General features: G+C 41.6%; 1 long non-coding RNA gene across 1 annotated transcript in view; it reads left to right on the forward strand.

Annotated features, from left to right (window-relative positions):
* Positions 1–2,403: 2,403 nt before the first annotated feature.
* LOC144283159 (uncharacterized) overlaps positions 2,404–26,451 on the forward strand; it is a 103,412-nt gene continuing 79,364 nt past the window's right edge. Inside the window, exon 1 of the long non-coding RNA XR_013351572.1 lies at positions 2,404–2,696. This is a non-coding gene — a long non-coding RNA (uncharacterized LOC144283159). The remainder of the gene's footprint in view (positions 2,697–26,451) is intronic.

Below are 26,451 nucleotides of genomic sequence, written 5' to 3' on the forward strand. Positions count from 1 at the left end.
CACCAGGAGCTTGCTGTCCTTTTTTGTCTATGAAGAAACACAGCTGTGGTAGATACCTGTTGTATCTATCTTGCAAGCACACCCAGCCCCATCTTCTACTGACTGGATACTTTCTTTTTGAGAGGTTTCTGCCCCCAGAGGACGTACAAGGTTATGTGCACAACCTAGGGCATCCAGCCAGAGCCCTCTGTCAAAGGTTGATCTGCTTATCAGAGCACAAACTTTGCTTTCTTTGTAAGATCGAAAACTTTGTCATCTGTGTTGGGCTGGAACTGCACTACGGACACAGCCTGATGGAGAATGAAACCAGCAGAGAACATAACCCTGACAGCAAGTGAGAGAGAGAGGAACGTATTCTTGCTGATACTGTTAAGCCATGGTTTAGTCCTGTAATTCTGAGTTACATGGCCCAATGCATTTCATTCGTTTGCCTAAGTTAGCACTGAGTTTCTGTTATTTGCTATTATGAGTCCTGTATGCAATGTTTTTGAATTACATATTTAGGTAGGAAATCAAAGTCTAAACTTTCAAACCATAATCTGTCCAGTTATGATTATGTGTAGTGTGTATGCTGTAGCATAAAGATGTGCAATCATAACCACCATAAGACTAATTATTGAGAAAAAAAGGAGAACTGGGATAAAGAGACATTTTTCTTTTTTATCTTCTTTCACTGCCTACAGAAAGGAATGGGTGAGTTATATTGATGTCCTAAGGAAATTCCATTTTCATCTTCCCATTGAATCACTCATGGAAAATTAGAAAAATGGTATTGTCATTTCAAAGTGACTCTAGTCCTAGAGATGCCATCTATTGGAGACATGCTTTAAAGGAAGAATAATTTAAGGAGCTAAAAACTAGCAGGTAAAAGATTAAACATTAATTGATCATCTATTTTGGGCTGGACATGACACTAAATTTTAAGTGAGGGGGGAAAGAGGAAACCAGGAGGGAAGAGAACTTTTACTCAAATAGCTCTGTACCACTACAGTTCTGTGAAAAGCACACAAGTGACTTTGGGGGTGGGGTGGGGTGGGGTGGGTAGCAAAACCTCACTAATTTCTAACAACAGCAAAAAAAAAAAGTAGCCTTAGCAAAGAAATTGAACTGTGAGAATGTATTATAAAATACATTCTGAGTGAAAGCATTACTCTTACAAGATTCTCAGCAAATTCTCTGAATAAATAAATAAAAATGAAACATGTCACTTTCCACAGAATACATGGAAATCTAAACTATGAATGCCCAGAAAGAAATTAGGCAAATAAATAAATTAATTAATTTTAAAAAGGTAAAATAAAACTTCCAATCAGCATTTTAAAATTATTAGCACTCCATAGAGAATAATTCTTAAATTTCCCGAGTCTTTATCTCAGGTAAAGCTATGGATTTAGGGGGACAGCTTATGCAGAAACCATGGGAGTTTCTAGTTTGGCTGACTCTGGGATCAACTTCACATTATTACTTTAGGTAAAAGATAAGCATCTCCGAACGTCAACGTTTTGTTTTTGTTTTTTTTTTTTTTTGCCAAACTGGGATAATAATGATTCCCTTATGAGGTCGCTGTGAAGGGGTGAATGAAAAAGGCGGGGATTTGACTCCGTTTAAGAACAGAAAAAAAAAAAAAATGTCAAAAGTAGACTATCAGGAATGAAGGTAAAATACACCGAAAATTAACAGCGGGGAAATAATTCGCAGGTGCGGTGGCTTTGAGGGTTCACGAGGCTGAAAGTGCTGGATGCTCAGGAGACCAAGGAAAGACCCGTCCGGGCTGGAGTTTGGCAGCGGGACCGCCCCGGGCCGCGCAGGTCGCGGAGCCGCGGGATTCGGCTCGGGCGGCACCGTCCACCCATCCCCGGGCTGCGCCCTTTGCTTTGTGCGACTTAAAGCCGCGATGCAGGAGCAAGGATGGAGGTAGAAGGGGGGGTGGGGGGGGGGAAGGAATCACGGCTCGGATCACGAGAGCAACAAGGCCAGCAAGGCCAGGATGGGTGTCCGCAGGTGTGCGAAATCCCGTAAGCGCCCAGAAAAGTTTACGTGTTAGCAGCTTTCTGAGATGTTGAACGTCCCCTTTCCTCCTTCTAACAAATCCAAGCATCCAAAGAATATATATATATATATTTTTCCCCCAGAAGTCTGGACCCACTGAGTTGTGGAGGAGCTTTTCCGTCGTTTGGGTCCACTTCCCCGTTTCTCCGGCGGGACCCGCTGCTGGGGCTGCGGGCGGCGCGGCCTCGGGTCGGGGCGGGCGGCCCCGGGGCGCAGCTCGGAGCCTGCAGGGGCCCGGCCGCGGCGAGCAGGGTTCGCGGGTTCGCGGGTTCGCGGGCTCCGGGCGGCGGGCGGCGGGCACGCGGGGGGAGGGGCGCTCGCCGCGGAGCCGCCGATTCCGCAGGAGCTATTTTTAGCGGCGCGTCGTCCGTCTCCTTCCCCGGCCGCAACGTGGTAGCCTCCGGCTCGCCGCCGCCGCCCGGCGCGCCCTCCGCCACCCCCGGCGCTGCGGGCTCTTGGTCGCGTCCACGCAGGCAGGCCCGGACACTGAGCATGTGTGGAGGCGCTCGGCGGCCTCGGCGGCGGCGCGGGCAGAGCCGGGCTGCGTCAGGCTGAGCAGCTTCGCCGCGCGGCCCCGCCGAGAGGGGCGCCCTCGCCGCCGCGGGCCCCGCCGCCGCTCGCCGCAGCCCCCTCCCGGCGACCCGCGAGTAAGTTTGCGAGGAGGCTGGGCGGAGGGCCGAGGGCTCGGCGCCCGGGGAGCCCGGGGAGCCCGGGGAGCCCGGGGAGCCCGCGCGGGCGGGCGGGCGGGAGGGAGGCGCGGCGGGACGCTGCCCCGAATGCCCGGCGCCGCGGCGAGCCGTTCGGCCGGTTTGCTAGCGGGCGGCCGCCGGGATGCCGGAGCCGGAGCCGGAGCCGGACCCGGGGCGGGGGCGGGGGCGGGGGCCGAGGCCGGGGGGCCCGCGCGGGCAGGGGGACGCACGGCGAGGCGACGGGAGGCACCGCAGGCCGGCGCGGGCTGGGGAGGCTGGGGAGGCTGGGGAGGCTGGGTTGGGGGCGGGCGCCCGGCCGAGGAGAGCCGCAGAGGGAGAGCGGGGTGGGGGCGCCCGGGGGCGGGGGCTGAGCCGTCCCGGCCGGAGCGGCGGAGCGGAGCGGGGTGCAAAGCGGGGCGCGAGGAAAGCGGATGGGAACGAGAGCAAAGGACCGGTGGCAGGGACCGTAGGTCCCGGAGAAGCGAGCGGACCCGGACCCCTGGGGGAATTGGTGCGAGGTTGAGGGCGAGGTGGTGGTGGCGAGCGGCGCCTTTGAATCGGGGGCTCTGGAGGGAGGGAGTACGCGGGGCCGCAGGCTGGGCATCGCCTGGAGAGAGGATGAGATGCGGAAAGTGGCCCGGAGGGTGCCCCTGGGCCGCCGTGCCGAGCTCGAGCGGAGGACTCGGGCCGCCGGGGGGCGGGAAGGCTCGGGCGAGGTGTGGAAGCTACGTGCGGCCCCGACTCCCGACTTAGGGGCCGTTCCCCGGGGTTCACTTGCTCCCCGCGCCCCCCTTCTCCTCCCTGGCTTGGGCGCCGCGGGCGAGCGGGCAGGAGATCCGCGGCGGCGCGGCGGCCGGGAGGGGTCATCCCCCTGGGGACTTTCCCGGCCCCCTCGGGTGCAGGCCGGAGCTGGAACGTGCCGGCTGCGGGGGCCGGGGGCGTGCGGTCACTCCCGGGCCGCGGGCACCGGCGGGCACCGGCGGGCACCTGCGGGCTGGCAAGTCAGGCAGAGAAGTCTGCGGCGAGCGGCTCGCGGCGGCCGGGCGGGCGGGGTGCGTGCTGCCGGCCCAGGGTCGCGCCTGCTGCCGCAGTCTGTCTCCGTGACGAGGGGACCCTGGATCCACAGGCTGCACGGGGAGGGGGTTAAGGGAGACGTGCTTTCCTACCCTCTTCGGTCTCCTTTCCCCGGGGTCACTTTCTTTGCTCGTCCGGCGATGCTCCTTTCTAACCTCTTCCCGGCCCCCCGCACCCCCGAACCTGGCTCCAGCCCTGTGCTCTGATGTGGGACCCCAGGAGGCGGCGGGAGGGAATCCTCGGGTTCCTGACCTGGGGCGTCACTGCGGGGTCCGCAGCCCCCTCTGCTGCCCCCGCAGGTGACGCGGTGATGTGGCCCCGCGGACTCGGGAAGCGTCATGGCTCCAAAGGCCAGCGGGGCGAGAAGCCCGGCAGCGACCAGCACTCCTGGGTTTCCGAGAGCAGTTGCCTTTCCTGAGTTCCCCACATGCAAATGTAACTTAAAAAGACCAGATTAAAAGAATAAACAGGCATCTAATGTAAAAAGCCTTATGCAGAAACGCCTCTGACTCGGAAAGATTTCACCCGCCATCCGCAAGAAGGGAAGAAGCGTCTACAGCATACAGGGTCGGAAACGGGTTGGGGCGGGGGGGGGGAGGGGGGGGTGAATCTGTTACCGTGTCTGCGCCTTCTCAGACTCCATCCAGCTCTCTGTGTTTCGTCCTCGGTGCCATGTTTTTAGAGAGACTTTACCAGATAGGGGGAAATGAGGATGAAGGTGACTCTGGGAACCTGTGCCACTGTGGAGGACTCCAAAAGAGGAAGAGTGAGAACTGTACCTACTGTATGTGGATACCTAAGAAGGCTGGGCTCTGAGGTGGTTGTGCAACCACCAGACATAGTTCCCACATCCAATTTGCAGGGGGAGACTCAGATGAAGGGAAGTGAGAGCTCTAAAAAAGTGATGAGGATCATGATATGGGGTGCCTTACACGGAGATCACTGACCTGTGGAAGGATACAGCAGAAAGGACAGCAAGCTTCATGGCCAGGGCACATCTTCTTATTCCATGTGACAGTGGCTTTCTCACTTTCTAGTACAGTAACTATTGAGATTCACCTTTTGAAATATGTCCATGATTCTGAACATCTGAAAGGTGGAGAGTTTGAATAAAGACTTAAAGCTGTCAGTCTCTGCTTCTATTACTAATGGGGTTCCCCTCCCCTCATTGATTATTGTTAGAACATGTGGTAAAGGTAAAATAAATTATTTTTAGCCATCAATTCTGTTCTCCCTGGAGTGCTGTTCAGATAAAACATAACCTTATATATCTGCCTGTTTCTGTGTTTGGGGGTCAAGAAGGAGGGATTATTGGGCAAATTGATTCGGGTGTCCAAAAAGAAAAAAAAAAAACGAATTTAGGCACCAGAAGATCTTATGAGCATGTGGAGATGAAGTCTTCATTTATAGAATGTTAAATTAAATGTGAACTGAGAAAACCGTTCCCTGTCTACCCTTCATCTCTTACATTGGAAATACAGAGGATTGTACCCTTGGGTTGGTTCTTAGTTCTCAGAAGCATATTTTGACAACAATTTTCCTGGAGGATTGTTTCCTAAGCCCAGGTATGTTTTAAGAAATAGTCAGTGGAGTCTGCGGCTCTAACCTAACGGCATTAAAAGAAAGTGGTGTGGGCTGCCTGGGTGGCTCAGCGGTTTAGCACCGCCTCAGTCCAGGGCCTGATCCCGGAGACCTGAGATCGAGTCCCACGTCAGGCTCCCTGCTTGGAGCCTGCTTCTCCCTCTGCCTGTGTCTCTGCCTCTCTCTCTCTCTGTCTCTCATGAATTAAAAAAAAAAAAAAAACAAAGAGGTGATAGGCTTGATGAGGTAGAACTATGAGAGAAATGTTAATCAACATGGATGAGAAATCACCTGTTACCTCAAGGTATCTTATTGATAGGCTTAGAATAGTGGTTTTCAACCTGGATTATTTTGCCCCTGATCCCCCAGGGAAACATCTGGACATTTTGGGGTTGTCACAACTCGGGGAGGAGGTGTTCTGGCATCTCACGGGCAGAGGCCAGGGATATTGCTAACATTCTACAATACACTGGGGAGTCCCCACCATAAGGAATTATCCAACCCCAGTGTTAGTAGTGCTAAAGTTGAAAAACCTGATCTTGAATATGACGTGATGAGAATTAAAAGCAACAGTTAAAATGCTTTCACATATTCCTATTGGAGTTTATCTTGAAAATTAAAAGTAGTTAATGCTAAGAGGCTTTCTTTGCAAAATAGCTCCATGTTCAAAAACATGTGTTTTAAGGAGATTAAAGAGGTTTCCTTTTAGAGGAACTTCTTTTCAGCCTTAGAAACAACTCCTAACATGTATCGAGAATGTCTTCAATGACAGGTTATATGGTATGCATAGGAAGTGAGTAAACATTTTTGATGAAAACAAGTTACAAAACTATTCAGCTATGGTGTTTTTCATTGAACTTGTTTGGTGATTGCTCTTTAACATACATAATTAAAAATTTTAAATTACAATTAAAGGTTGCAACTTGTAATTTCTTCATGTAGTGAAGGATTGAACAGAATCAGAGAAAACAATGCTAGATGAATTTTTGTTAGAAGCCTCATAAAATATTCCATAGTTAATCCATAGTATTTGTAGATATCTACACAAGAAGGTAAGAATCTCGTATAATTTTTATGTTTAGTTACAATTTTAAATCGACAGCGTGGCATCTATTAAAAAACCTTTCTAGCCTAACGTGCGATACTCTGCCTAGAGAGAAGGAACAATAGCTTACACTAAATGTAATAGGATCAAGGAACGGTTCTAATATCGCTTGTTTGCACGAACTCAGAACACTTACTAGATAAGAGCTTTGTCATTATCACATGGAGGCCCAGAGAAACTAAAGAGATTTGGTCACTATTTTCACTGCCCCCCCCACCCCCGCCATTGTTTGGTGATCAGTTGGTCGGTTTCAGAATCCATCCTACAGAGATCATCATTAGAGCTGCTTACTTCCCTTCTTGCTCTAATAACCATTCCCTTCACTCTTGGCTATTGTCGTTCATCGGTCCCACGGGAGTTTCTATAGCAGAAGAGACTTCATACTCCTGCTAAGTCTCTGGGGCACCCAGTGATCCTTCCTTTTCTCCTGTGTGTACAAACACAAACAGCTCTTTCCTGCTTCCATGTGGAACAGAGATTGGTGTTTCTCTTGGAAAAGGGCGGTGGGAGAGCCCTTGTTTTCCACAAAGGCAACCTCAGTGTCTCTGGTTGCATGTTCAAATTGCTTTTTCGGTTGTTTGCTCAATTGCTGTTAGTAAGGCTTCCTCTTTCCCAGGGGAATGGTGAAAGAACCAAGGAAAATAGAACTTCAGTGTGAGCAACACTGGTGTTGGTAGAGTGTACTTATCATTGGACTATATGAAAGCTCACAGACACGATTTGAACCAACGAGAATCATATATTACAAATTCAACAAGCATTTGTAAATTCAACAGTAGCAAGTTCTGTTGTAGGTGCTGGGACTATTGCTTTTTTCAAGGTCAGGCTGCCTTGTGTATTGCAACCAGTTTCAAAACGAAGTTCATGCAGAGAATATACATATATTCTATGTGCACCTTTAAAACTATCTGTAAAGAAGAAACACAGGGTGGTTATTCATTTCCAAGAAATTTGGAGCAATTATGGAGACAAAGCCTAATGCTTGAAAATATTTCTGATCACAGATGGTGAAATGTGGAAGGCAAAAGGAACATTTAGAGGGGAAACTTAGGTGGATCTCTGTGTAGACTTGACAGAGAGGGCTTGAGCAGTTTGAGGGGAAAGGTCAGTTCTTGTCTTCCTTTTCCTTTCTTTAGGAAGTGGTTATTGATTTTGTTTGACATCTGAACAAGGAGAAATGGTTTCCTTCCCCACACTTACTTGTTGAATGGATGTATGCCCTTTTATACTGCTGATAGTCATAGTGGTAGGAAGCAGTAGGACGCTGGTATCATGGTTAGAATGAAGCAGAATTTGAAATCAACAAAATCTTTGAATACATACCTTCAAAGACTGAGCATGCCATGTCACAGTTTTGAGGTGACTAATAGATTAAAGAACTGAGTATTTTTGTTGTTCTACGTGCTAGGTGATATGTATGCTTTATTTGGGGGAAAAGGAAATAATATGGCAGTTCCATTACTTATAAACAAACTTGCTGGTCATCATGGCCATGTCATTTATTGTCCCAGCTGGAAGAAGAGTAGTATGAGGGTAGAGAATTTTATCAAACCCTGTATGTTGCCCCTGCTGAACTCAAGAACAACAGGAAAGGCAGGATTTTGGAATTTATTGCTATGGCAAAGGCAAAGAGAGTTTATGCTTTTTATTTCATTATTATTAAGGATGAGTGATAGCAGTGCATGAAATAAGCAACCTGCTTGTGGAAGGTTTTACTTTTGTTTATAGATGCTTATTCATCTTAAGAAACAAATAGCCCAGAACATCTCCTGAGGCTTTCAGCCTTCATTATAAATAGCATGTCTCTTCTATCTCTGGAATATTTATTATGTGATGTCATTTAGAATCAGAATACTGGGCTAAGTTGATACTGATACAATCCTTCCTAATTTTGTGACTTAGAGTTGTTTCTGTCCTCTTAAGGAAGGTGAAAGAGACGTGCAGTTTGTCACTGAGAGCATAGTCACGAGTGCTGACAGCAGCACACAAGGACATGATGCTACTTGACATTGGTCTGGAACCCTACTGACCAAAACAGAGATCTTAGTCTTCTGGATTGTGAAGCCTAATTTTAACAGTTTAGGTTGGAGCCACTGTTATGACCAGGCTTGAGAATCAGTTGATATATTTGAAAAACACCAACTGATGAACAGGATTGCTAACCACCCGTTGCAAGAAAAGAGCTACAGCACTTTAGGATCAAGAGCTTTGCAGCCAAATCTGGCCCTTCAACTTAGTAATTGTATGACTTTAGATGAACTGTTTTTAACTTTACGGAGCTCCATTTCTTCATTTTTGAAATGGTGGTATTTTTTTTTCCTGTAGAATTCATGATAGGATTAGAAGAAATATTTTTAAAATGGGGATGCTTCTTAAGTAGGGATAGTGGTGGTGTTTATACATCCTTCTAGTACTAGATTTTAAATGGCAGCTGTCCTGGAAGGGGGGGATCTATGTGCATATGGAGTCAGAAAGGTCATTGGTGAGCAAAGGGAGATGGAAAAGGGCCATGAGGTGGATCATAGATTAGGAAGGGATGTTAGCGATGAAGTCGCCTGATGTCTTCTTTTAACTAATGAGGTCTTGGGGATTCAGGATTATGAAGTGATTTGCCCAATCAAGTTCAGTAGTCACTGCATCATTTCAGCTGAGTCTACATTTTTTTAAAAGTTTCTATTCAAACCTTCACCTTAATAAGCACATTTAAATGTTTTTGGTTAAATCCATGTTTCTTCTATTTATTTAAAAATGTTTATTTATTTGAAAAGCCTCTCTTTTCAGTTGTTATACTCTAAGTTTTCTGTAGGAAAAAAAAGTCATTGGAGCTCTAATTAAAATTGTGTAGTTCAACTTAGCTGTTCACCTAAATAATCAAATTGGTCAAGTACATCTTTATTTATTTATTTATTTTTTCCTAATTGAGATGAACACAAGTAGAGTTTTAGATGAAGGTATTTAAGAACCAAAAATACCACTATGGATAATGTTCTTCAACTGGGTTATATTTATTAATGGTCATAAAATGGAAGATGGACTCTTCTTGTGGTTCTGATGCTAAAGATTATAAGATCATTGTTTTAAGTCAGTTCAGTGCTGTTGCCACTGTGATGTCTTGAAAAGAATTTCACATTCAATAAAAACATAAAAACCTAAAAGCATTAAAGGTACTTTGCAGGTTGTAAGTTATATGATCTCTGCTGTCTTATTTTTAACTTATGGTAAGGATATATAATCAATTTGCAGTAATGAAAGACTTAAAAGTGGAAACCAGGACAGCTGGCAACTTTAGACAGACAGCAAACCGGGACAGAACCTTACCTTTAGAATCAGACAAACTTGAATTCAATATCTCTATTTTTTAGTTAGTGGCTTTGAAAACTTAGGCAAATTATTTGGCTTTCTAGTTTCTCCTATCTTTTAAGAATCATACCTATCAGATACCAGATTATGAGTATGATTTATGTTATTATTAAGTGAGACAAGCAAATAAAGATCTTATGGCACCATTTATCCTTAACTGCTTACTCTACCATATTTCAGCTATGTGTTTGAAAGTGATCATTTTTATGTGAATCAGTTCAGATTCTTTTATTGTCAAGAATCAGAAAACCTGATTTCAAGTGGCTTGAGGAAAAAAAAAAAAAGCCTTCATAACTGTGTAACTAAGTAGAGGAGGGGACTGTGTTTCCTCGGAGGACCTGATCCAGGGTTCATACCATGTGACAAGTTCCTTGTTTTCTCATTGCAGTTTCTTGCTCCCCTTCCTGAGTGTTGGCTCCATTTCTGACAAGCTGCCTCCTTGTGGTTCTAAGATAGCTGCTGGAAGCTTGCAGGGCGTCATACTCCCAGGTTCAAATCTAGTGAAGGGGAGAGTCTTTGCATAGCTCTTGCAGAGGAAAGAAGCAGCTGCTCTTTTCAGAAATCCTAAGAAACATCCCCTCATATCTTGCTGGCTCCAATCCGATAAAGAGCCTATCCTACCAATCACAGTGGCCGGAAGGATGGTATGGGCTGGTTGGGAAGTATGTTTTCCTATAGAAAGGTGGGAGTTTGTTTTGGGGAGAAGGAGGATTCTGTATTAGGCAGATAAACAAGAAGGGGCCACTACAGCAATGGCATTATTATTAAGCCCTAAAGAAAAATGTTAGAGTCATGATTTTATTTCATCTAAGTCATGGTTAAAGTCTAGAGAATTCTTCCCTCTCCACTGTTGAGTAGATTTAGATCTTCGTGATTAAAAGAAACCAATGTACGTTAGCTCTCATCCTTCAAAATACATCATTAGACTGAATGGGTAGACACTAAGATTCATGTTTTGTTACAAATAAGTGATTACTAAAGAAACAATATGTTTCCTTACATTAGACACTTGGTCATAGGACCACTGTTTTCTTAAAGTTTCAGGAGCTGCCATTATGTAAGTTACTATTACTTCACATTATTATCTGTCTGATGACTTATCCCTTGGATCGTGGGTGACCTTGCTGGCCCTGGCCCTACATCCACAGACCAAACTGTATTGGGTGTGAAGGCTAGGATTTATGCTACAAACAATTCTTAATGTCTATAAATTTCTACACATAGGCAGTTAGCAAAATATTCCAGAAAGGATAATTTATTAAATCTTTATTTAACAATTCTACAATCCTTATTGGGGTCGTGGCCACAGAAGTCTTTTAAATGCAGTTGTTTTCTAAGATTAAAATGTGGTCTTATATACTGATAGACTAAAGATTCCTTCTCATCTATGCTTAAGTCTTTATGTAAATCACAGTGACAGGATATCACAAGCACATATCACAGTTTAGCAGAATGTTAACAGCCATGATAAATAGCTTTGAGTAAAAAATATTTTATTCTGTTTTCATTCATCTAGATGGTTTAGTAATATAAACATCCATAAACATAGCAAATCCATAATAGATAGTTGTACCTTGACACATTTTGACTTAATCATTTAGACTTTTGTGGGAGGGAACTGAATGAAACTGAAATTTCAGTGGGCCCTGCTAATAGTTAGAAGTCCAAATAAGAGAAACAATAAGAGAAAACAGAACAAAATCCGGAGTTTCAATTTTCTAATTTATCAGAGTTCCTTAACTGAATTAAATAGAACTAACTCTGGTTAATCTAAGCAGAAAGGAATTCATTGGGTTGTTATGGAAGAGTTCATGGAACTGCAGGAAATGCTGATGAACAAGACCTAGGAGAGGATATCCCACTACTGGAATGAATCAACTCTAGCTCTTTAACATCTTTTTGTCACCATGGTCACGACTCAAAGTTCCCAGCAGGGGAGAGAGAGAGGGTTTGTTCTGGGAAATAACAGGACTTCTTGACTGAGAGTCCACTGACAACTGTGTTCAGTGAGCCCAAAGAATTAGCCCAAGACATGATCGATGATCTCCCGCTACCGGAAAGATGCTGGGCAGACACACTAATGTCCATTACACAGATTCATGATGGAAAAACTTGGTACAGTGGTGATGAATTACTAGAAAGGAAAAAAAAAAAAGTGCGTGGGGGGGAAACCCCTGAGTGTATTATCTAAACAGTATCTATGTGGAAGACAAAATTCTGTGTGGGTTTCCTAAGTCTGCTGTAACAAGTTTCCCCAAGCTGGGTAGCTTAAAACAACCGAAACTTACTCTCTCACAGTTCTGGAAGATAGAAGTCAGAAATCAAAGTGTTGGCAGGGCTGTCTTCTCTCTGAAGAGTTGAAGGGGAGACTCTGTACCATGCCTCTCTTTTAGCTTCTGGTGCTTTTGGTAATCCTTGATGTTCCTTGGTTGATATCTATCACTCCAGTCTCTGTCTTCCTCACCACATGGTGTCCATTCTCCCCAGTGTCTGACTCTGGCTCGTGTTTTCTAATAAGGACACAGGTCACATTGGATTAAGGGCCCATGCTATTCTAGCATGACCTCATCTTAACATAAACCATTATGTCTTTTAAGACTCTACTTCCAAATAAGATAACATTCTTAGATTCCCAGGATGGATGTAAAATTTGGGGAGAACACTATCCAACTGAGTACAAGTGTGATGTGGATAAAATGACAATGCATATAGCTAGGTCGAAGGAGTAGGTGGGGTAATATCCTGTGTTACAAAACAATATCAGAAGTTTTAGGTGCTCTTTTTTAGATAATCCTGTGTCCACTAGAAAACTGGTAGAAAAACAATTTTTTTTTTTTTAGGAACAGTTTTTTTTTTAAATTACAGACCATAAAGTTGGCAAAGAGGAGTTTGAGATAAATATAATATGAGCCTCCAGATATTAAAAGGAAGAAAGATGTAGTCTTCTTTGCTCATTTACAGAGAATTAGGACCTATGGCTGGAAGTTTCAGGGAAGCCCATTTTCTCTCATTGTAAGCAGAAACATTCTTAAATTAGTGTGGTTCAGGAGGGGAATGAGCTACCTGGAGAATTTGTGAGGGCCACAACTCTGGAAGCACTCGGCATAAGCTGGATGGGTATTTGTCATAGATGACGTAGAAGAGATATCTGAATGTGAAGGGAGCTTAGACTAGATGACTGCCCATGGTTCCATGTTGGAGATTCTCTTCTAGGAATAAAAAGGACTCTGGTGGTCCCCCAAACATTTATTGAACATTGTGTATGGTATTCTATATTGGTAGAAATAGAAGTTAAAATGGCACGCATAGTCTCTAGTTTTGCATAGATACACATTTCGGAAGTATACTCTGACACTGATAAAGAACAATTGAAAAAAAAAAAAAAGAACAGTTGAGGATCCTACATACTATCTGGCATAAAACATAAGATCAATAACTTTGTTGAATGAATTTATTGTTTAATCAGAGTCTGCTTTACAAATGTATGTTCATTGTTTACCTGAGTACTTACCTGATTGGTATCAGCCGTGCCATATTCACTCCTACTATCTTTTATAGCCTTCTGGTTTTCTAGGATTATCTTGCTCATATATCATCACTATCTCTGTTTCATTTTACCTTTTTAAAAATAGGGTTGGAAGTGGGGAGTAATTTTTCTCCTTAATCTCTTTCCTCCTCTAGGCTGGCTTTGCCGGCAGAACTAGCCTTGAATCTCTACAGTTAATGTATTAATGTGAAGACTGGGGGGGGGGGGGGGGGACTTTGGCTACTGCAGTGTTTCTAAAGGTATGGGATCAATGACTGGTTTTGTGCAGGATGACTTTGGGTGGTATATGGATATGTATTGAATTGAATTGAAAGGATTTTGAATCCGTTCCCTTTCAGCATTTCTCATTAAGGCAAGGAGAAAGTTTCAGTTTGGTGCTAGTTTGTAATATCTCTCTAATACACACGTATCTCCCTTTTTAATGAAGAGAAGGCTTCAGATGTAAAGCTTTTAGAAGTCGAATAACACTGTTTTGTTTTCATTCTCTTTATTTTTTATTTTATCTTCTATTTATACTAAGTTGTAGTCTCCATATAGAGTAATGACACAAGCTGCCTTTAAAAATTCAGGTAGCTCAAATTTTAAAAAAAGGTATGATGTTAAACCGGAGGTGGATGGTAGTGATGGTTGTGCAACAGTGTAAATGTCCTTAATGCCTTAAGATGATAAATTTTACATTATATATGTTTCACCACAACAAAGAATAATAGTAAAAAATTTAAAATGTGAAGAAGAGGAAGAAAGTGTTTAAAATCTTAAAAGTCAAGTGAAGCCAACCATATGTTGACAATAAATGGGAGTATGGACACAAGGAGAATACACACTCACAAGTTGTCCCCCATGGGCCTCTGCTCAGCATTCACCAGAAAGCCTGGGGGAGGGGAATTGACCAGAGAGAGACCCCCCCCCCCCTTGGTTTGTCACATGTGCAGGTGGTAAGAGGCTTCCAGGGACAGGCACACAATCTTACCAACAACCCCAGATTCTTCTCTCATATATGAAACCTTAAACCACTCACTGGGGGAGGGAAAGAAACCCCACTGGGCCCAGAGTCCCATATGGATACAAGGTAGAGAGCTGCAGCAGATAAGGAGCATATATTGGCTGACACATGAGGAAGGAAGGACAGAAATATTGAGGAAAAGTCAACCCAAGGCCCGAGTTTATGGGGCCTAAGACTGAGAATAGATCCAAAGAATGCAAACGTCTATAGCTGCTGTATTCATAATTGCCAGATATTGGAAACAGCCCAGATGTTTTTCAGTTGGCAGTGGGTAAACAAATTGTGGTAGTATTCCACAGAATAGAATTCTACTTGACAATAAAAAATAAAATGAAAGTTACTTGACCTCACCACTGTGCCAGTAATTACTGACGTTAACCATTAGAGCAGAAGCCATGAATGTTTCATGAAAAACATGGCACTTGAGAAAATGCAGACGTTCAGAAATAGATCAAGAGAATCATGGAGAAAGCAGAAGTTGCCTAGAGGGGTTGATAATAAGAGAGACCTGAAGGTCCTCATTTTCTCAGCAAGAAAAATATCCTACATAGTATCTGCATGTCCTTTTTCATTATGATGCATAAAATACTACTGATTTATAAACTATTCTATTTTTAAAACCCAAAGGCGTCTATAAATACATATAGAGCTTTTCCACTCCCTTAAAGTTATATCAAGTTGACCAAGTTTCTTCCAGGCTAAAGGATCTTTAGAATTCATGTAATATTCTTCAAAACCAGAGGTTTTTAACCTGTAATTTGTAGGCATGGATAGAACTCAGTATGCCGAATACAAAAAAAAAAAAAAAAAAAAAAATTGACATCTTTATTGTTAATAACATCCAATTAAAATTTAGCTTTGTCCTTAATTGTGGCACAGGTCACAAATCATAGAAACTTTGGCAGTACCTGTGACTTTATTGCCAATGGAAGTCACAGATAATATCACATTACATCACAATTTATTTGGTGTATTTAAGTAGGCTCCATGCCTGGTGTGGACCCCAGTGAGATCAAGACCTGAGCTGAGATCAAGAGCTGGGCACCTAACCAACTGAGCCACCCAGGCACCCCTACAGATATTTTTTTTTAATTTGTTTATGCTCATTCCCACTTCAAAAGTGTGGTTATTACTAGACTGGCTATTAGATCTTTGTATTTAAGGTATTAGTAAAGAAACATGTTTACCATGTCACAAATTCATCCTTTTAAAATTTGGCAACTGTATTTCATTGTATGTTGTTTCCTTTTCTGTATATCGTGTTCTTCAGAGAGGTCATAGGCTTTAACAGACTCCCAGAAGGATTCATAGCACCTAAAAAAAGGTGAAACCTTTCTTGGTATCTCAGTAGTAAGTTCCATTCAGTGCACATGGCTTGGTCCAGAAAGCCTGAGCTGTTGAGTGAGTTCTAATTTACCAGACCTGTGCTTGATCTGCTAGTCAGCTGTGCCTTCCTGTAGGAAACATTGGTTCTAGTTAAGTTTCGTGCCACTTGGTAAGTGCAAAGGGTACATTTCTGAGAATTTATAGATTCTCTATGTAGATTCTCTAAATATCTCAAGATAGCTTATTTCATTTTGACAACCCTGACAGGAAGTTTTGCCTCTTCTGAGGAAAAATCTGCTTTTGTTTAACTTCTGTCATTGACCTAAGTCTAGTCTGTATAACCTTACAATAATCAAGGAATTTCCTAAAGTCACTAAAATATTTTTACTGTGACCTTTCTGTTGTGTCCCAGGAATGCAGATCACAGTGAAATCTGCCAAATCAAAATACATTTAGACAGAAATATACTTACAGGGATTACAGGGAAACATAAGCCTTAGACTTAATGGAACATTTTTCTTTTTTTTAATAGAACATTTTTCTAGCAAATATTTGGGATCCTAGTATGTGCCAGGCACTCAGCTCAACTTTGGGAATATAATAAGGGGCAAAGCAGAAGTGGTCCCTGTCTTCATGGGTGTTAGAGGGAAAGGCATTAGTTATAGTGCCAGGAAGGTGCTCTGAAGACCATTCTTGAGAAGGGAAGGGCTCCTTAGGTTGAGAGCTGCATGGGGCTGCCAATAAACTGCCCCAAAATTCAGGTGACAGCAGGAAGGGAGAGGCCCAAAGATGTCATCTGGTATGAGTGTGAAAGATTTGAACATCTCTGTTTCCCTGAGCCAGAAAGTTTGCAAGAGAAACCAAAGAATGTGCTAACTTTTCACTCCTGTTGCCATTTGCTTTAAATAGCACTGCATCTTTTAAACTACATTCTGAAGTAGTAGCATCCTACTTTTTCTCATGTACAAGAGACTTGCTGTTGCTGTGTATTACCAAAACAAACATAAATGGTAGTGAGTAGATTCCTAGTTACAGCCTCTGCATCTGAAACCCATGAATACATTTATTTGTTACACTTTCAGTTTTAGCATGAGGCCTTCTAGGGTCTATTGTTCAACAAATAAGATATTACAACCCCAGTAATGGTCTCTCACATGAGTAACAAGATTAGAGAGACAAGCAGTAAAAATAATAAAAGACAAATTATCCTCTATTTCCAGTAACTCAGCAATGAAAGACATTTATGTTCTCATGTGGACGTTAAATAGCTAGAAAATATGAGTCAGTCATTTTGGATGCAAAATTGTACCACAGCTTCATTCCGTTTGGTATCCTAGGTATCAGTTTCTTACAGACATTTCCTTTTAAAGGCAGGGAAGAAAAGATACAGTGTGGTAATGGAAATGAGTATGTCAAGTGTCCTGTGAACCTAAAGTGGAAAGCAGAGGAACTGTAATGACATTTCTGATATGAGTTTATGCCAGTGGCTTATTTTGTCATAATTCTTTATGAAGAGAGAGACACAAAACATCTATAAATTAGGATTGCGTGTGGGCTAAAGGGAAAGCTATGGGAATCAGAGGCATTATTTAGATTCACTTTGTCTTACATCAGTGCTTGTCTCCTGGATAATAATTTCTGCTAAGGAGGGTTATAAGATAAGCCCTTTAGCTAAAAATAGAACCTGGCTAGTAAGCTTTAAGAAGAGGTGCTCTGCAAGTCATTATTCAGTGATTAGAAAACATTGTATTCCACGGTATGGCCTGAATGGTTTCCGAGTACATTATGAAGCAACTTGGTTCACTCATTTGCATTTGGGGGGGGGGGGGACACAATAAACAGCGATTTTCTACAAGGTATCCTAAATATACTGAAGCGTTTGTTATCCCTAGTCCTCATGTAATAGGAAAGTAGGTTTTTCCCTCCCAGGTAATATAATGGGGAAAACATCGCATTTTCAAAAGAAAAATGCTGCAGAAGGAGAGGTAGCATGAGGATAATGAACTCTGCTGTGCTGTGTTTAATGAACTGATGGCTTGCTTAGTAAACTATTACCTTGGAGACCAAAACACCAAAAAAAAAAAAAAAAAAAACCCAAAACAGTTTTCACCTTTTATCCATAGGAGGCTGTTAGTAAACAAAGATGAGTATTCACGTTTAAATTTGGGGTTTGCTTCCAAGTATTTGGTTTGCTATCAGTTATTGTTTCTACAAGCATATATAGCTGAAAAAACAGAGCCCTCCTGGATGGTTCCAGCTAGATAAGACACTTCTGGTCTCACACACAGTTAAGTGCCTGAAAAACACATTTCTGTGCAGTGGTTTCCTGTGCATTTGCATCTTTCTACTGGAAGGAGTGAGGTCTGAAGCATGTCGGGTGGTGGTGGCCATGCCCACGCAGAATGCAAAGGCTGATTGCTGGGACCCATAGCTGCAGCCAAGGGACAGTGGGACATGCAAACAGGTGGGGTTCCTGGGCAATGAGAATTCAGAAGTGGCAAGCAAAATATATTGGAAGATGTGGGAGCTTCCTTAAGTTTTGTGAAATTAAGAAGAGAGAGAGCTAGGTCTACAGAAGTCCAAGTGGTGATTCTGAATTTGTGAACCTTGCACTTGATACAGTTGCTGACAGGAAGTGCAGACCCTGATGTGAAGAAAGTATTGTTCCAATGTAGAACAGCATGAGTCACAGGGAAGCAACATCGGGATGAGAGAAGTACAGGGAAGGTCCAGAACTTTCCCATAGCCTGACGTGGAGGAGTGTCTGATTGGAATTGATACAGGAACACCCTCTCCACACATACGTATTTGTGTAATATATTTCAGCTAACTGTATAATAAACTGATTGTAGTTTTTATTCCATAAAATTTCAAGAATTCCCAATTTACTGTACTTTTCGACTATCTTCCCTAAGCTGTACCTTTCATCCTCATGATTTACTCATTCCATAACTGGAAGACAATTCATTTATTCTTTCATTTTTTCATTCAGTACATAAACTGAATGTTTACTCTTTGCCAAACATTGAAAAAATAAGTGACTGATAAATCTAAATAAATCCCTACTTTCACAGACTTTGCATTCTAGTGTGTGGAGACAAGCAGCAGTTAAGCACATGTATAAATGTTTTGAAGAAAAGATATTTCGATGATGTGAATAATGTGACAGAGCTTGATAAGCCTGGAAGTTGAGAAACTATATTAGTGTGTAGATAAAGAAGAGAAGGGAGCTGAGGGTTGGCTTGAGGATAGAGTAATATTTAGAGAATGAGAAGGGAGGGAGGCAATGCAAGGGGCCTGTGAAGCAGCAGCCAGTGAAGTAGCAGGACAGCTAAGACACGTTTAAGAGAATGTTTAAGTCATTTGTTAAACCTATGGATGACCTAATCCAATTGATGATTTTGGAAGTTTCATCCTGGCTGCCAAGGAGGCAAGACTATCCCAGGTCAGGGTAGAGGCAGAGAAACCAGGTAGTGGCAGGTCACAGGAATCGATGTGAGAAATAAGAATTGTTTGCGGTATGATTTTAATGGAAGAGGTGATCTGAGAGGCTGCATTTGGGATAAGCACAAAGTGTGGAAGAAGGTATCCCACAAAAAATGGTAGTGGACATAGCCCTTTCTGATGGATTAGATGTTGGATATGAGGGAAAGAGAAGAGTCATACTTCAGTGAAGTTTCATTTAGACCAGTGCTCCTCAAAAGTACTGGTCTGTAGCCTTTGCCACTGGTCTGTGACAGCAGAAGGAGATTGTGCCAAAATGTAAATAGGCTGACTTTCTTTTTATAGCAAGATTTTCTCAATGAAGGATGCAGTACATTGATTTACATTCTAGCACAAGCTCCTCATTTTGCTGTAGACCAGAATGATTTTCCAGAGCAGACTCATCTGTGGACCTCACTTTAAGGAGTATTGCTTTAGATGAAGTCATTAGTGAAAGCCATATTTTTTATCAGGTTCTCTGGCTTATCCAGGTATGGCGTATTCTTGAATAATTGGTGATTTTACAGTTTTAGAGGTGTGCTATGTTGCCAAATCAATGGAACTGCACACTGATAAGTTATAAAATAATACCTCATGGAACAGAACCTTAAAGTTATGATTTCTAGATTTTCAAACACTTTGTTGATTTTGTTTTGTTTTGATTAGTAGGCACATGTAAAAGAAAGCTTAGGAAAACATTTTTAAAAAAACAAATTAACTCATGTTTATGAGGTAGAGTCACAGGTCAACTCCAGCTAAACTTTGTTCTTTAAAATGTAGCTTATGCACCACCATTTAGAAAGCCTTCCACATCCTCCAACCATTCTGATCTAAGTGTTTCACCTTTATCAGAGCACTGTTTTAAATCAAGAATGGTTGATTTACTTTTCCCTGCCTCCCCCCAAACTACTTGTAAGCAAGTAGAAGGAAGACTGTGTATTACAACTCCAGTGTCCAATAGAATGTCTAGAACATTGTAGATAATCCTATTAAACTCTAGAAAAGGTGAGGAGTATGATTTCAAAGAACAAAAGTATAACTATATGCTGCTAGGCATAATGGTTAGCATTTAAGTTTAGGGTAACTACTATAGAAAAGATTTCTTTAGGTTAACCAAAATCTGAGGTAAATGACCTCAGTTATATCAAGTATTAAAGAAAAGTTTTATTTTTTATTTTATTTTTTAATATTTTATTTATTTATTCATGAGAGACACAGAGAGAGAGGCAGAGACACAGGCAGAGGGAGCAGCAGGCTCCACACAGGGAGCCTGACGTGAGACTCAATCCCAGGCCCCCAGGATCAGGCCCTGGGCTGAAGGCAGCGCTAAACCACTGAGCCACCTGGGCTGCCCTAAAGAAAAGTTTTAAATATTTAAATGAATATTACATGTTGGACTTCTCAGTCTTATCTCTTAAAAGAGAGCAACTAGCATGAGTGATATTTCAGAATTAAAGGACACTAGTTCATATATATTACAATAACCCCACTATAGAGGGAAAGACTCATTGTACCACAAATAACATTACCATAAGATTTGAGTTGGTGGGATCTAGCAGTTTCTCTTCCCTTCTGTAGCATCTGCTAGATTTCAGTTGTGGTATTTGGCCAGATCTCCAGAAAATCTTAGGATCTGATTACAGTTTGCAAGCAAATCAGTTACCATCCAGTTATTCCAGATTTCTTAACCATTTAGAATATTTGGAGCTGAACTGTTTTTCAGTTGTTTTCATCCAACAGATATTTTTGAATATCTACTGTGTCAAAAAGTACCAGGTAACATTAAAGTACTGGTGTTGGGGAATAGAATGATAAATCAGACATGTGTCTTGTCTTTAAGGAGAAAAGAATAAAATATCACCAGTCTCTTTGTTATACATACTTCCAGATGTTATAGGTTAACGAAACTGGACCTTTTCCTCTGGAGAGTGAGTCACGCCTTCTTGGTGGAGATCTCACAACCTGAAAGCCTTCTAGCTTGACCCTGTCTGCTGCTCCTAGTGATTGCTCCCTGAGGTGACTGTTTCCATCATTTCTCGCAACTGTTGTTCCCTTAGGTGTATCACTCATCAGGGAAGATCCCAGCCATGGCAGCAATTTCCAAAGCCACTGTTGTTCACAGTCTCCTGTTGGTTGATCCAGTCTGCAGTTCTTACGGGGACAGATGAGTTCATCATCAGTTTGTATTGTACCAACTCCTTTCATTGCTTTATTTTGCCTTGAGACAATCAGAGGTTTTATCAACTTTCACTTGGCTGAGTGTGCTCATACCTAAGGGTATCCTTCCTACTGCCGTTCTTAAAAACAGGTATAAAGAGGCTTTAATGATTGCCCCTAGGTCTTTTATATAATGATGATGTCGACGATGATAATAATAATAACGATATCAATAATATTTGTTGAAGACTAAAAATAGGTGAGTCTCTGCCCTAGGTGGTTTGCAGATCTTTTCTCTTTTATTATGCCTTATAACAACTCTGGAAACAAAGTACCATCATTATGTCCATTTTACAGATGAGTAACCAAGGAAAAGAGAAGTAACTTGACCATTACTGTCTTCAGTACCTACCATCAAAGAGGAAAGCACTTATTAAATGAGTCTCCTATAGAGCTCTTGTTCTCCTATTAGCTTTCTGTGATTGACTAAACCATAGTGATGGATCTGGGTTGTATTGATGAGTAGTGGTAGACTAAATAGAATCTCTGGCTGTTATTCTCTCCTTGGACAAGCAGTAAATGTATGTCTCTGTGGTCCCTGAGATTGGGTCAAAAGCCAGGTCAGATTAAGAGGGGAAAGGTAGCGATGCCTCACTGGCTCAGTGGTTTGAGCATCTGCCTTTGGCTTGGGTCGTGATCCTGGGGTCCTAGGATCGAGTTCCGCATCAGGCTCCCCTCAAGGAGCCTGATTCTCCCTCTGCCTATGTCTCGGCCTCTCACATTGTGTCTCTCATGAATAAATTTTTTTTTTTTTTTTTTTTTTTTTTTAAAGAGGGGAAAGCTAATGCTGGGACAAGAATAATCTCAGATTTAGGAACCTGGTTCCTGGCCCATGCTAGTACAAGTGTTCCTAAGTTTTGGCTTCTAATTTCTATTATTTATTTTGACCTAAACTTGTAGAAGATGCTATGTTATCGCTGGTTTACTCTGAAAAAATTGCTCTTCACTTACCAGAGAAGCCCAAGCACACCCTTGCTGTGTGATGATAGCTCCACTCATTGTCAGAACCACTAATATTTAGAGGCACTATGACTAAAATTGCTGCCTACTTCATGTGCATTATCTCATTAAATGCTCATGCAAACCTTACAAGGTTGGTCTCACCGTATTATCAGTATCTGTGTGGATGGTGACTACATTACTCATTCCTGTACTGTCAACATAAAATGACTTGAGCCACATGATTGGGAATATATTAGACAAATAGACTCTAAGATTTTATTTTGATTTGTCTTAGATTAATGTATTATTTTGTCTTTGATTAGATAATTTTTAAGGGGAGGCATACTACCACTTATAAATTATTTGTGTACTGGGCACTGTTCTAACCATTTGCATATAAGTTCTTATTTTTACTAATCTTATGATTCAGTGTAAATATTCATTGAAAGTTTTTCATCACACTTAAGGATATCTTTACCTAAGAACACCTTGGGAAAGGAGTAGGGAAAATCCGCAGGATGAAGGGAGTAAACAAAAACTGATGAGAATACTTAGTGAATACAGAGCAGATGCTTAACATAAAAGAACAGATTTTTGATGGCAAGCTTTTGCCCTGGCAGATACATAAAATTTATCATTGTGGGAGGTAGTGATCCAGCTATGGACCAAGTTTAAACCTTGAAAAAATATTGCAAAAATTTTTTGGTAGATAGGTAACCAAATCTTTTTTCTTATCTGCTCCTCAGCCTGTTTAATTTGATGCTGCTCATTCGTGAATATCAAGTTGGGATTAGAGGAAAATAAATCCTTTTAATTGGAATCTGTCATAGTGCATACAGTCTCTGTTTCTATAATACCTTCTTTATGGAGTATTTTTTATAGATAAATAGAATAGAGGAGAATGGGATGGAAAATGATGCAAAAGTGGGTAATCAGAGCCAGAACTCTACAGAGATGGAATATGCACATAGCTGATTTAATATGGAGTGTCAAATGGTATTTATATTTATTGTTTTATATAAAGGAGGTCATTCTGAGCAAGAAAACAGAACAAAAGCAGTTGTTTAGTGGCAGACAAATAAGAATCTTACAAGTCTGTTGACATGGACACTCATTTCCTTCCCCCTCTAGTGACCAGAAACCTCTCAAAAACAGAACATGAGAAAGCATGTTTATACATATATATGTGTGTGTGTGTGTGTGTTTTATGTATTCATGTGTTTATACATGATGCACTGCTTATGTAATGACACATAGAAATGCACATGTAATGAGTTGGGACAAACTAGGAATTGTGTCTTAGTGATAAACTTTCAAATCTTAGTCGTTTAGAGCATCAAAGTTTATTTCTTACTCATTCTACATGTCCATTGTAAGTCAGCTATAGCTCTTCTTCATATCATTTTACTCTGGACCCACGCTGACAGTGTAGCCTAAATCTGGAATATTGTGTGCTCAAAGCAGAGAGAAAAAATGAACATCACAGACCTTAGAATTGATCCAAGAACTTCTGCCTAGGTATCAGTTCTTCCCACATGTCGCTGGTCAAAGCAAGTCATGCTCAAGCCTGATGTTAGCATGGAATGAGTTTTTGCAGCAATGTTTTTGAACAATAATGCAAGCGATGTGGTATAGTAGCCCATGGTAGTGATATGCATTACTAATGCTGTCTTTTGCAGGGAGAGTATTGGTATTCAGTGAATGCATTATAGTTTTCAGAATGTAATTGTACCTGCAGGAACTGGTCCAGCTATTCCTAGGTGTTCTTTCCAGGTGGTTGAGGAGATAGTGATAGATAAGAACAAGTCATTGTTTGTGGCTTCAACCTCATTTATTGTCATGTTCTCCCCCATCTCTCCATGTCTCTCTCACATTTCCATTCATTCTATTAATGACATTGGGTCACTGTTTCTATATTATGATGTTCACTTCCTGTAGTTTTCAGTCAAATATCTACTGAGAATCTCCTCCATGCCATATGTCCTTGATGACCCTCTGATCTCATTCAGAGGCACTTCTTAGTGATTTAAGGCCCAGAGGAAATATTTTATTTCATTTTTTAAAAAATATTAATTAAGTACTATACTGGATGAATGAAACTAGATCACAGTTTTGTGGAAGAGATGGATATGTTGGAGGAAAGTTTACAGAGTCCTTTGGCTCATGAAAAGAAAGGCAGATTCTCTTGAGAAGGATGAATAGGATTTTATTAAAGTCAGGGAAGAAGTGAGGTAAAAGCCTTGGGGCATAGAATTTGGGGAAATCATATTTAGAGATAAGACTGGTTATATAGGTTAAAAGAAATTATGGGTTATTTGATAGAATTAGTCAGACCTATCCAAAAAGATCAGCCTTCCTGAGCTGCTGAGTATTCTGACCCCTGACAGTAGAGCCTGATCTCATCTTTTAAATTCACCCTTTCAATTGAGCAATGTCCCAGACTAAGCCTGATGATTTCCTTTCACGCATTTCCTTTAATTTGGGCCCCTGATCTTTTCTGTTTTCCATGTCTAAGATTTATATTTAAGTCTCTTTGTTTTATGGTTTATTCCATTTGGATAGAGTAGTAAGTAACCTGAAAGATTTATTATTTAGATTTCTACTCTAAATTAATTTCATATGTGTATTTCCATATTCCTGTTAAACATATAGAATTTTCCATTATACATAGATCCTTCTGTTAATGTATTTGGAGGAATGAATTAATGAGTCATTTGCAGCATAAAATGCACTGTGAATCATTGTTTTTATGATGTTCTACAAATATTCTACCCAAGGCATGCAATGACTCATCTGTGGCATAAGGACTGTGCTGTACAGACATTTCAGAGACAGATCAAAATGTAACCTGCAATGAAAACCATCATTACTTCCGTTATTCTTTCATGAAAGCCAGTGGTATAGATATTGAAAAAGAACTTCTTCTGCATTACCTTTTTGAAGAGGTTCAATTGACTTGAGTTTGGGAACATTATGTATCAATGCCTTATGTTCCACTAGGGAAAAAGAATTTCTTCACACAGCTGCCTTCCAGGCTGTCCCTTTATCCTCTTGGATAATTTCTGTTGGGACAGTTTTATTCTTTTTCCTCACCCTTCTTTTTCTTCTTTATATCTGGGTTAGAACATGGATAATTGGGTTTAGAAGTGGAATATTTCAAAATTGTTCAAACCCTTATGTTGTAAAATGTGGCAGTTTTTGGTCCTAAAATAGGAAGTGATTAAAAACCCAAGTCATATAAAAGCTTGGATAGAAAGCTGGGTTTCTTGACTTTCCACATAGTGCTTGTAACTGTAAAATCTCCCCAAAGAAAGAATAGTGAATGTTACCTGGAGTCAAATGGTTTGAGGAAGGGTTGTTTATTATTGATAGGGTATTGTTTATAAATTTTGCAATTAGTGTATATTTCAGGTACTTATTTTGCTACTAAGAGAGCTGAGTCATCTAATTTAAGATTTGAGGTGTCTTCATGTGATACTTGTAGAATATGCTATTTAAACATTTATAGGGGATCCCTGGGTGGCACAGCGGTTTGGCGCCTGCCTCTGGCTTAGGGCGCGATCCTGGAGACCTGGGATCGAATCCCACGTCGGGCTCCCGGTGCATGGAGCCTGCTTCTCCCTCTGCCTGTGTCTCTGCCCCTCTCTCTCTCTCTCTCTGACTATCATAAATAAATAAAAATTATTAAAAAAAATAAAAAATAAACATTTATAGTAGGGGCACCTGGGTTGAGCATCCAGTTCTTGGTTTCAGCGCAGGTTGTGATCTCATGGTCGTGAAATCAAGCCCCGCATCAGGCTCTACACTCAGTGTGGAGTCTGCTTGGGATTCTCTTTCCTTCTCTCTCTGCCCATCCTGCTTATGCGTTCTCTCTCTCTCTCTCTAAAATAAATAAATAAACATTTATTGTACTGATTTATTTTTTATATTTCAGTGGGTTGATTTCAGTGCTCAATCAGTAGGAAAATAAAAATGTAGTCAGGCTTTGAAATTTACAATGCATGGGAACTCAGTCAAGTTTTGAATTCAAGGTTTAAACCCATTTGACTATTGTAATGCAATTCTATAGAGGAAC

Source organism: Canis aureus, chromosome 14 (assembly GCF_053574225.1).
Source record: "Canis aureus isolate CA01 chromosome 14, VMU_Caureus_v.1.0, whole genome shotgun sequence".
Lineage (NCBI taxonomy): Eukaryota > Metazoa > Chordata > Mammalia > Carnivora > Canidae > Canis > Canis aureus.